Source organism: Melospiza melodia, chromosome 18, assembly GCF_035770615.1.
Source record: "Melospiza melodia melodia isolate bMelMel2 chromosome 18, bMelMel2.pri, whole genome shotgun sequence".
Classification (NCBI taxonomy): Eukaryota; Metazoa; Chordata; class Aves; order Passeriformes; family Passerellidae; genus Melospiza; species Melospiza melodia.
The window spans coordinates 4,652,480-4,664,878 of record NC_086211.1 but is presented as its reverse complement, the minus strand read 5'-3'; the positions used below and the strand labels follow the sequence as shown (position 1 = coordinate 4,664,878).

Sequence of the window (12,399 nt, the reverse complement as noted above, 5' to 3'; positions counted from 1 at the left end):
GTTTATCCAAGACTGCGCTAAGTATTTAATGAGTGAGCAGGACATGAAATAAAAGTGTTGCACACAAGTCAAAAACCCTCAAGCAAGCAAGAAAGATCAAACTCAACATCTGCAGCTTAGTCAGGAACAGAAGAACTTTGTTTCTCTAATGCAGGAAACACCACCAGAAAATTTATGATTGCTTCCAAGGGGTCTTATTCATCATTGTATTTGAAAGAAAAGAAATAAAAGTGCTGTAAATAAAATAGCACTACTGTTAAGGTACTGTTTAGATAGATCCAAAAGGGAATACTTAAAGAACACTTCTAGCATAAATCAAGTACAACCTGCACTGCCAGGTCACCAAATTGTATTCTTTGGGAAATGTATGCAGGAATTCACAAGAATTCCAAAGCAGCTGTCTCCCTACCTCAAAATCCTTCTCTTAGAATAAAGTATTTGTTTTAAAGCACTGGATGAATTAGAAACCTGTTTAAAGCTCCAGTTCAATTTGGAACCATTCACAAACCAATTAAATAATTGGGAACTGTGAAAGAGTCTCTTCATTGCTGTATTCAGGTGGGAAGGTTCATCAAGAGGGCTTCACATCTGCATTTGAAACTGGATAATTGCATTACCAGGGCACCACTCCTTCCTTGCACCTGTTTTAATTAATCAGCTAAGGAGGGCACCTGTGCCACGAGTAACATCTCTGGTGGTGGAACATGCCTGTGGGGCAGCCTGTCAAGCTTGCCCTCAAAACAGGGCAGAAATGAAGGGTTAATTCCTGGTAACCTCAATTTCTGCCTTAGGATTTATTACAGTTTGTTCAACAACATTCCTTGTTATGCCTAGGGTAAATATAAGTACAAAACCCTCATTAACTGTGATACATGTGTTGTAACAATTAAAACCACACTACAGAAACCTTACTGCAAATATCTTTTTCTTTATCAAAGAACCTTTGTCCTGATTAGAGTCAGAACAAAAGGAAAAAATGCAAGCATAAGATAAATTACCCTGAAACAGCAAAAATCTCACATTTGATTATTGCAAAACATTTTGATAAGGCAATGGAGCAATCTTTTTTCTTAATCTCCCAATATTGTGACTTATTTCTATAAATGTTGAGTGGACCAACAAATGATGATTGATTTGACATTCACCAAGAAAAATGAGATATGTGCTAGGTTTCCTTCCCAAAAGAATGAAAAATATTTGAGATTCACGTCTCATGGAGAGCACAGACATTTAGCCACACACAAACCCTTCAAGCTAGGTTGGAAAACAACTGCTTAAAAACATGAGAGAAGTTGAGCAAAGAGAGACAAATGGGCAATTTCCTCAGCCACTGCATGGAAATAGCACCTTCATCTGTTTATATTTCAGCCTCAGTACAAATGTGATGTTAATGTACCTAAAATTCAAATGCCAGAGATGGCTCTGAAAGCGAGGACAATCCCCAAGCTCCCTGAACTGACTGCTACCATAGGTTTCCTTGCTATGGGAGGCGTGAAATTCAACTTCCTCACAACTCTCCACACCATGCCAAAGTACATTATTGAGATCCTTTCTTTCTCTCTTTGGGCAGATTGATAATTCTTCCAGAAACTGCACCAAATACAGCATGAGCTGCTTCCATAAGGAAAAATCCAAAAGGAAGGTGCTCCTTCTTATTGACACAAAACAGGATTTGCAAGTAGGTGCTCAGAAGCAAAAGCCTTTAAAGCCAGACTTGTGCACTCTTCTTCCACCCTGATGACACCTATGGCTTTTCAGAAGTAATTGCTCACTCAATATGGGCATTAAAAAATAAAATAAAAGAGGCACAAAGTTCTCCATTCAACATAAGCTTAGGGAAGTGGCATTTTAAAAAATCGTTGCAAGTTCAAAGTAAACCTTTTAAGCCTTAAAGAGAAAAAGTCATTTCTGTTTATCAGCCTATTAATGTTCCTTGTTCCACAGCCCAGTGAATGAGATGCCAACATATTTCTGTTCTGAGCTGTTTGAGACTCTTCATTTTTTGCTCTTCCCTTCTGTAATCCACTTTAATGCAATCTTAATGATAAAACTTCATTTTCCAGAATATTCTTTGAAAGACTGAGAACAATGAGGGCACACAGTGAATACTGAAGCTATAAGATACATTTTAATAATCTCCTTCAAAAATGACAAAAGCAGCCGACAGCTCCCCCCAGCCCACCCCCCAGTGATCCATAAAACATTATTTTAATCATTCCATCCTTCCAGTAGCCAAGTTACCACCTCAGAGTGACTAAAAAAAATAATAATAAAACAACAAGGAAAGCAAACAGGATGCCAGAAGCAGTCTGTGTGTGAAGCTGGGTGGAAAACAAGGGGTCCACAGCGACAATTAGAAGAGGAACACTGTCTGGGTCATGTCGTAGCTCAGCAGAAGATGAGACACGTGTATCTACCAGGGCCAGCTGCCAGGAGGGAGAGCACATCAAAGAGAAAAGCAGAGTGTGATGGGCAGAGCAGTGAGGGAGCACAGGGGGAGAACACGGTGACAGCACCAGCACAGAAACACGCTGAGCTGAACAGAGAAACTCACTGCAGCCATCAGCATCCTCGTGTCAGGGCGCACCAAAAAGGGTTAACGCAGAAGCTAATGAGGCAAAAAGGAGCAGGGGAAATTGTTTTGCAGCAAGACATTTGGATGAAGGAACACCCGCTCCTGAAAGTTGACAACTCGCAGGCATCTCAATGAATCCACACGTACGCGCATAAACCAGACTGGAAACTGATAAACACGGGGCTGAACAAAAAAATGTTATTTTCATTCCAGTTCCTCCCCCACAGGTTTTCTGAACAAACACAAAGGCATAAGCAACTCCAGCATGTCTTTTATTTTTCCAGTGGATAGCAACAGGACATCCCTGCCTGTGCTCTCCCTCAAGGATTCTTCCAACCACCCCCAATTTCTGACACAACTTCCCCCCTCAGCACTATCCAGGATGGGAATTGAAAAGGAAAAACAGAAGGGAGAAGATGAAAACACTTTGACTTAAATAGGGACAGAACACAGGAAAGAAAAGGTGATGCTTGGCAAAACAGAAAAATATCCATCCAATGTTAAAAAGGGACAAAACTGATCCATTACAAAATGCTGCTGAAAAGACTGATTGGGGCTCTGAGAACACAGCTACAGATGGAACTAGTTTTTTGAACTAGCCTGAACTAGTTTAACATTTAAGGCAGAAAAAACACCATCAGGAAGGAAAAAACTTTAGTGCTACAAATGTTTCAGCTCAAAATTCAGAAGTTTGGAAACTAAATTTTTACTATAATTATATATAAATAAATACTAAGTTTTTACAATAAGATTGGCATCTCTTTCTGCTTCCTTTCTTCTCCACAGACAGAACTGTGGCTATATGGAAGCAGTAGCACCCTGCCCTGCCCCTGGGACTGTGGGAGATGTGAGGGCAAACAGGTCTGTGTTGTCTATTTGCTCACTATATTCAGAAAGAAAAATGACACAAAATATGAACATCTTTAGTAGAAGTTATCACAGGGGCTACATTTTATTTAAAGCTTTAAGTGTGCCTCACAGAGAGTCCTATGAAATACTGCTACACAAAATACTACATGAAATGGTCTACAGAGAGTTGGTGGGAAAACACTCTTTCTTCTTGCTATTTATTTCTCCCAAGTCCTCAGCAAACATCTGCAAACTTTCTCTTGTATTTTCACACCTTGTATTTTCTCAAAGATCTTTTGTATAACTCACCAGACCTGGCTTCCATAAATCACAAATCATTCAAAAGCAAACAGATCATACATCATCTTGCTGCTAGACACACAAGGAAGATTCAAATCACATTGAATTTATAATGAGGGAACAACATAAAGAGAATTATTTTGCTAGTGTGGCCTGATGAAATGGGTAAGAAGCAGACAGACATTTGGAGCTTTATTGGTACACTGACAATGTTTTATCTGTGAGACACTATTTAATTTTACTCCCTAACCAGCAGTGTAACCATCAAGCTTGGAAACACAGTTCCACCAAAGTGAGCAGTTAGAGAAAAGAAATGACCCACATTTTCTGCCCCAGCCCCGGTACAATGGCCATAATTGACTGGCAGGAGTTAAGACTCGCTGAAATAAATTCACATCAGGCACCCTGAGCTTCCTTCCACTGCAGGGTCAACACACACAGGGCTGTGCTGACAGCAGTGACCCACAGGAGCCCAGGAACATTTCCAAACACACAGCCCAGGGTGGCTCCTCCTGAGCAGACACTGAATCAGCCACTCGAGGTGAGAATCACAGTCCTGAACATGCCTTCCACATCACCATCAAGATGAGAATGACAGCAGTGTCTCAGCAAATGAGGAATGTCTGTGGTTTGTTTTGGTTTCATGTGGAAACATCAATAGTTTCAACATCCATCACTGAATTCTGGAACGAAAAATATTTCAAGGGGGAGATAACTACAGGCATAAATGTCCTTTTCCTTCGCTCCTAAATCTGAAGTGTTCATAAGGCCAAAGCTTCTACCAAAGGCATTTATTTGGCAAATAAAACTTGTACTGGTATTTAAGAACCATTGAGCCCACACTGCTGGCTGTGCACTTACTACACTTGAAAATGCTGCTGCCTTCAGTGGCTGCAGGAGAAATTCTTCTGATAGCTGAATTAACAAAGTGATTAATATTAGCTTATGCCTACAAATCTTCAAGGGCCTTTGCCATGTGCAGATGCTCATGGCTCCTGTTCTGAATCCACAACAAGTCAGACATCAGTTACACCCTGAGCAAATAGATTCCCTCTGCAGTGCTTGGAGAGAAGCAAATACTAAATGTTCTTAATAAAATGCAAGTAATTAAAAAGCAGAAGTTTAAAACAAGAGTCCTCTAGGATGATTAACACAGCATAGAGCCAGTACAGCATGTGTCATCTCTCCCTGCATCATCAGTTGCATGTGGCATTTGGCAAGTACGGAGGATGGACTACTTTAAAAGGGCATTCACTGAAAAGGATTTTCCACTCCCATTCTGTGATAAGAACAAGTTTAAGGTGCACTTTCCTACACTGCAGGGAACAGCATGCCCACAGATACCCTCTGAGCACACACTGACCCACCACAGCAAGCTAAGATGTTCAGTGAACTGCTCAAAATGCATCACAGGGAGCTGGGAAAGGAGCACCTGCACTCCCAGTACTCCATCTGGAGCTGTGTTCACTTGCTCCACCTTGCAGCTCCTCATTTTGGCTCTCCTGACAACCCTGGACAGTGAGGCAGGTCAGCCTGTGGATGATGCTGTCAGTAAGGGAATCTGTGGAGCTTCAGCACCAGAAGATGCCAAATGTCTGCTCCCCTCCCTATCACCCCTCACCCAGATTTGAGCACCCAGCACAAGGGAATAAAATACTGGAGAAAGAGAACTGTCACAGGAGAGAGGGAAAATAAACAAACAAGCCCTCAAAGAAAAATCCAAGGAAGAATTTTGAAAGGAAACCTTTTCTCCAGCCAGGATGCGAGCACTCTCCCTGCAGCTGGCTTAATTTACATCATCTAATTCAAATTCTAAATGCTTCAAAGTGTTATTACATTTTTTTTCTTTGAAAACAAAAATGACAACAACTGGAACAAAACTCTGAATGAAAAAACCCAAAGACTGAAATAATTACTAATCTAAACAGAGGCCTGTACATGGGCTGGTGAAGTCACTGGCCAGCTCTACCCAGTAATTTCTCTTCGTGTCGGCTCTGATGAGTTTTGTATTTCTATCATTTCATCAATTTGAATCACTAAATTCAATTTGCATTCACAGATAAACAGAGAAGGAATAATAAATACCCTCATCTGACCTTGAAGTGTGACACAGAAAATTGCCCTCGATGATTTCATTTCAGTCTGAACCAGAATAAATAATGCAGTTGGCCCCACCAGTTACCAATCTGTGATCACACTTGTGGGCTGGAGGAGCTCATGGCTGTGCCTAAATATGATGAAGAAAGTCAAAACTTCTCACTCTGTTTTGTACTAATATTTCCTACTGCTCCTTCACTATAGGGATTAAGTCCCTACCTCAGTCCTTCCCCACCACTCAGCCCCAAATACAAACCCCAATGATTTCAGTTTGATGCACAGTCACAAGTGAAGGCATTGCACAGTTTTCTCAATCCAATCCAATATTATTTGCTTTATAAAGTGCACATAATAACTCTTGTCTCTCCCAGTAAGCTGTGAAGTCACTGGGGCAACTCTCCAGCACAGCAACTGGTAACATGAACACCACAAGTGACTAAGAATATTTCCAATTTCTGTTATACATTCCAACCAACGCTTATCCAGAGAGTGGGAAAGTCATCTGGGAATAGCATGAGAGCTGAGGAGCTCTAAAGAATAAAGAACTGATAAAGAGGAGCGGAAAAAAAAGAAAATTTGCTTGAAGTGCGGAAAGAAATGAGTAGGAGAATGGTCGTGCTGAACCAACTTGTCAGCAAACAAATCTGCAGAAATTCTAGGCTCTTGACAGCTAGATAATGGCTTATCTTAATAAAATAAGAAGGGTCAAAGTGTTTAGATGAGAAAAACAAAACATTAAACCCTCCACTGCAATATAGCAAGTGAGTCCTCACAGACTGGTGACTCATTACAGCTTTGTGAAGGTTCTGTGGATCTTTTTCAAATTACCTTTTCCAATGAGACCTCATTTCCAATGTGCATTACAGTACTCCACAGTGAAATGAGGATTGAAATGAGGATTGTATATTACTGCTCAGTCACTTTTCTTTTTTTTAATATCTGAACCTAAGACTACCTGAACAAATTTACAGAAACACAATTGTCTGAGGTATTTTTTGCAGAACAATTCAGTGACGGACCCTCACCATAACTCTGACTAAAATCCAGAGCTACAGCTCAGCATTTCAGCATCAGGTTTTTGTCAGTGAAAACCCCTCCAGGTTATGTGATGAAAACTTGTCTCAGTTTTCACTAGGGACTCAGAAGAGAATTCATAGTGTTACTTGTTGACAACAAATAAACCCAAACAATTAAGTGCTACCCCCCAGCATTTCCCCATGGGACACTGGTGCAGATAAAAGCAAAGGAATGACTGCAAAGTCACTCAGCTGTCTGTGACAAGCACTCTGCCAGACTGCTGCTCTTGGCTCTCCTTTCCCACAAGCACCAATTTAACTCCATCTCATATCTGCCTCCCACCTGCTTTGACTCAGCTCGTGTCAAAGCAGTCTACCAGGATCCAAGCCATATTAAGCACAGCATTGTAACAGACCTGCTAATCCTTAAATCCTCAATATGGATGCATTTTAATTCAGCAAAGATCTTGAAATTTCCATGACCAAATAACCTGAGCTGTAACCATGGATTTTTGAAGTGCCATCATGTCTTTGGGCACAAGCAACATCTCATGGTAGCGTAGGATCTTTTCTACCATGCTCCAACAACAAATCAGGATTCACTGCTAACTGCATCTGTTTTCCGCAGGATCTCTGCCTCATTTGCTGCAGAATTTGGAAGATTAATGGAGCACAGAAATTGCTTGAAGAGAAAGGTCTTACATTATGGCAACTGAAAGGCTCCCAAAAAATCTGGTTCCAATTCTTGCCTCTGCCAGAGCTCCTGGTGGTACCACGACCTTTCCAAAGCAGCCCTTGGTGCTCAGCACTAACACTGGGCTAACTCAGGCCCTAGGAAGCCTTGGGTGCTTTGAAATAACAAGTTGTAAATATTCCATATTGGCATCTCCAAAAATAAGGCTACGCTTTCTCCTCGGTTTACATCTGGTATAACAGAATTAGCATAAGAAGTAACTAATAAAATATTAAATTTCTCTGTAGAAAAGCATTAATAGCTGCTCAATAAGTCAACATAATCCACCATCTCTGCCAAGCAAAATGAGAATGCTGCATGCTATAGGAAACCAGATTAAAGAGGTGTCAAGTGACTTGAATTTGGGATTTCCCACCCCCTAAGAGCTTCACCTTGCAACCCTGATCTTGGCTTCAAGTATCTATTTTCCTCATGGGGAAAATAGTACTTAAATTAAAAAAAAAAACAAACAAACAAAAAAACCCCCAAAAAAACCACATAAAAGCAAAACCATATATATAAGAATGAAGCAAAACAGCAGAGTTAGCTGAAGCTGCCCCAAAAACATCCACTCTGGGGTATCCTTCATCCCAGTAATATTATTTTACATTCTCACACACCCCCATTTTGGGCATGTACATAAGCACAGGCAGACCCCCAAAGAAGAGCAGAGCTGCTCTCCAGCCATCTGGTGTCACATAATGAGACTAAAGAAACTGGGATCCTTCCAAGCTCCACTGTCACACAGGAATATCTGCCATTCCTCCTGCAGAGGCTGTGCAGCCCCTCTCTTTGCAAACCCAGGGAATATGCAGAGGCAAAAGGCTTTCCCACACCCCATTTCCAAGCTCTAATTCTTTCCCCATGAAAAGGAAATGCCCAAATCAGACTTACAATGAATCCCTGCTAACCCCATTCCTAAAACATCCTGTGGATGTTTGTTTTCCCTGTTTCACCTAGAAATCCAGAGCACTATTTCAGTCTTCCACTGGACTGGTGACATTATTAGGATTTACATGCAGGGCACAGAGACATATCTTCCTCTAATTTTAATCCCCCAAATTAGGTCAAAGAACCCATAAACCAATACAAGGCAAGGGGAATAAAGCTGTCACCATGGAAGGAGAACTGCCAGAACAGCTGCATTTATAGCCCTGTTACATCAATTCTTCTGCATCAATATTTTTAAGTGTTTAATAAAACAATACTACATTCAAAGCAATCTTTTTGTCATGAATACTTATAGAGAAGCCAGTTAGGTTTGCATGTAAATGGCCTTTATACAGCAGTTGCAGGTTTCAAAATCACTACATTTGCAGACAAATCAGATCCCTTATTTTGTGGTGAAGATGCGACAAGGAAATGAATTTAAAGACGTGGAGTGTAATTTTGTCTCTGCATCACTCATAAAATAAATACTCTGTTCAATGTAATTTGGTATCAGCCAGTTGGCACCACAAATCCTCCACCAACCAGCTCCATGCTGGAGGGGCAGGATGATAGACCAGCATGGACTCAACAGGTGCAGGGAGAGGTTTCTGCCCTCAGAAATGTGGCACCTCAATTCATCATTGTCTTGGTTCAACCCCAGCAGAGCATGACATCACATGGAATTCCCTGAATTCTCTGGTATTCTGGAACACCATGGAAGCAGGGGATGATTTGGGCTGGAAGGGACCTTAAAGATCATGTCATTCCAACCTGCCTGCCATCAGCAGGGACACTTTCCACCAGAGCAGGCTGTCAGAACCCCATGCAGCTCGGCTTGAACATTTCCAGGTAATTATGTAGAGATACTTGGCAAGGCTGATTTACCTGTCACTTTCAAAAATTGTTATCACCGCGACACTTTATTTAAAGCAAAACACAAGACAATGCCCCTAATGTGTTTATTTCTGCAAACTCCTTTAGGAAGGAAAGAAGCAAACTTTCAATGGGAGTTTAGGTGGGCCAGCAAAACAAATTGACAAGACGAAGTTTCCAAGACCAAAAGTAAAACCCCAAGGCAGTGACTGGGAGAGAGAGTTCACTCTCTGGAGCTGCCCATCAGCACAGTGAGAGCTGGTCCCCCCCAGCCCACACCCCCCACTCAATAGAGGCACTTTGGCAGCCAATTGATGGGCTGTGCTCACACATCCTTCGATTGCCACCTGTCTCCCCTCATCACCTCCCCTGCTGCCTCCATTGTAGCTGATTAATGCAGCCCATTCCCCCTGGCTATTTCCCTATCGATCCACCATCCCCTGCATGGGAAAAGGCATCAATGCAGTTAAGGGCAGGCACCTGCCTGGAGACTTGAGCCTTCAGCTGCTTTCTGAGAGAGTTTTGTTTCTACTGGATAATAAGTATCTCTGGCTAGAGGAGCTTTTAGGCATTGGCAATGTCATAAAATGTTCCTTGTGTCCTACTTCAGCAGAGCTGACAAACTCTCCACTCGCTGTCACCGGACTAATGGGAAAAGAAGCACTTCTAAAGAGCTCTGGGTACTTTTGCATTGCAAAGTGAAAAAGAGAGAGTAAGATATTTCAATGATGCTCGTTCCAAAGCCCCATAAAGAGGAAAGAAAAAAGGGAACGTTTCTGCACAATCACTGTATCAAGCAAGCAGCTCACTTATTAATCTCTCCTTCCTCTGCATTCACTGGCTCGGGGGCTTGAAAAGTTGACACTTGACTTGAAAAATGCCAACTCTAAGCAGTTTATTTCCTCTTGAACTTTAAGAGCTGACTGAGACAGAAATGACCTTTAAAAAGGCAGGGTTAGTTCTTGTATGAATTGATAGAAGGATTCTTTGCTTACACAGCACAGCAAGGTACTGAGCAAATCTCCTGTACAAACTCCCCTCTCTCACCAGAGGCAGGCACAACACCATGTTCCATCAGCCACAGCATCCACTGAGCTGCAGGATGTGGGACCTGTTGACCCATCTTGTCTACAACAAAAGGGAAAAAGCCTCATACAGCCATAAATCCGTGACCTTTTACATGCCCAGGACAGAGACTACACCAATATTCACAACCTGGAGACACCCAAACTTCCATCACAAGGAAGCAGAGCAGGCACAACCAAAATTAAAGAGCCACCACCAGCCCCAGCCAGAGAGTCCTGCTGCCACTGGGACACAGAACAAGATTCCAGGATTGCTATTTTGGGGCATCTCCCTGGTGGTGTGAGTTTGCTTACATCCATCTCTACTGAAAAAGAAACCAATCGCTACGTGGCTCATTATTGGTCTTCAATGCAGCTGGAAAATGCAAATCAATACCCAACAATAACTACTACTAATACTTGCTGCCACACCAGTAGCCAGACATGGAACTGGGCAGAATATTCTTGTCTGAGATTCACCACACAATTAATACCACCAGATGTTCGAAGGAAGGCAACTGAAGGATTTTGAGGCAGCAGAGGACAACCTGGGAGGTTTGATAAAGGAAATTCATAAAACAAATATCTGAGATGTTAACAGGGCTGGGAATGCACTGGGGACAGGTAAGTTTAGTAACCCTTTGTGCAAATTATGACACTTACTGGTACAGTATTTGCAGATACAAAGTGCCCTGCTGATGGGCATGATACCTACACATTAAACTAAGATATCCAAATGATATTTCATTTATCCAGACAGTGTAAGAGTATTCACCTGTTTCTCACTCTGTAAGGAAGGCAGATATAGCCATTTTGGTCACAGCAAAATATTAATGCAGAAAGTAAGTAAACTTTTCACTGCCTGGCAGAAAAGCTCCTCAGAGGCAAGGTTGAAATTTTGCCTCCTTCTTTTTTTTTTATTTTATTTTATTTCTAGCCTTGATCTTCAGCTGCTAAGCCATGCTGACTGCAAGCAGTAAAGGACTGAAGGAGTTCAGAAATCTCCAGTGAAGTATGAACTATCACTTTGCCATCAGCAGCAATGAAATGCTTCCAATCTACCATCAGCCCACTTAAGCAGAAGCAGACATCTCATAAAGAGAAGCCCATGGCTATTCTGTGCAGGATTTTCTTTTTCTCTGGAAGGGAAATACACATCAAACTCAGCAGGCCAGACAGAAGAAGTCAAGCCTTATATAGTCTAGGCTAACTTATTAATAATGAATCATTTTTGTCATTATTCCTAAGGTTTAGTATCAGGCACTTTGGAGGGGAGAGGGAGAGGTGTTTTGCTCTCCAGTGCAACTGGAGGCATGACAGGGAGCCATGGCCTCAGTGGGATATTGAGTGGAAACTCTCAGATAAGAGCTTGGCATCTCCCTGCTGGCAGAGATTTAGAAAATTCCTGACATATATATACAGTTATATGTGCAGTGTGCAAATATATATATATATTTACTCATAGAGAGAGAGACACACAAGAACACAGTACGTATCAATGAATACTAAATAATATCTATGCTGTTTTATCCTCTGTAGCATTGCAAGAGTTGCAAGTATTAATTTTTTTCCTATTTTTAAATGCTGTCTGATTTCTCTGAAGGGGCTTTTCCTGTGTGTGTATAATCACAGGAGGCCTTGGAGAAACCTGTTTACTTCTGCAGTCCATTAGAGAGACTCCCATTTCCAAAGTTACTGCACAATCTCTTCTTTTAACAGGCAATTTAACAATGTTTAGCCTCCAACTGTTGCTCTCACACACAGAATGCTGCTTTTGGGGCTCTGACTCTTGTGCATAGAAAAAGCTTCTTAACATCTTTAGGGCAATATGAAAATATAGATTTATACTGTAGGTGTATAACTGCTGCAAAAACAGATTTTGCTCAACTGTAATACACATCAAACAACATTAAAAACCAGTAAGGAACTGCCATCTGATTTACATGAGATGTACTTTGAGAC

General features: G+C 41.5%; 1 protein-coding gene across 2 annotated transcripts in view; it reads right to left on the bottom strand.

Annotated features, from left to right (window-relative positions):
* Positions 1–12,399, bottom strand: part of MAD1L1 (mitotic arrest deficient 1 like 1) — a 346,582-nt gene that overhangs the window by 246,373 nt on the left and 87,810 nt on the right. The gene's annotated exons all lie outside the window — the stretch shown is intronic.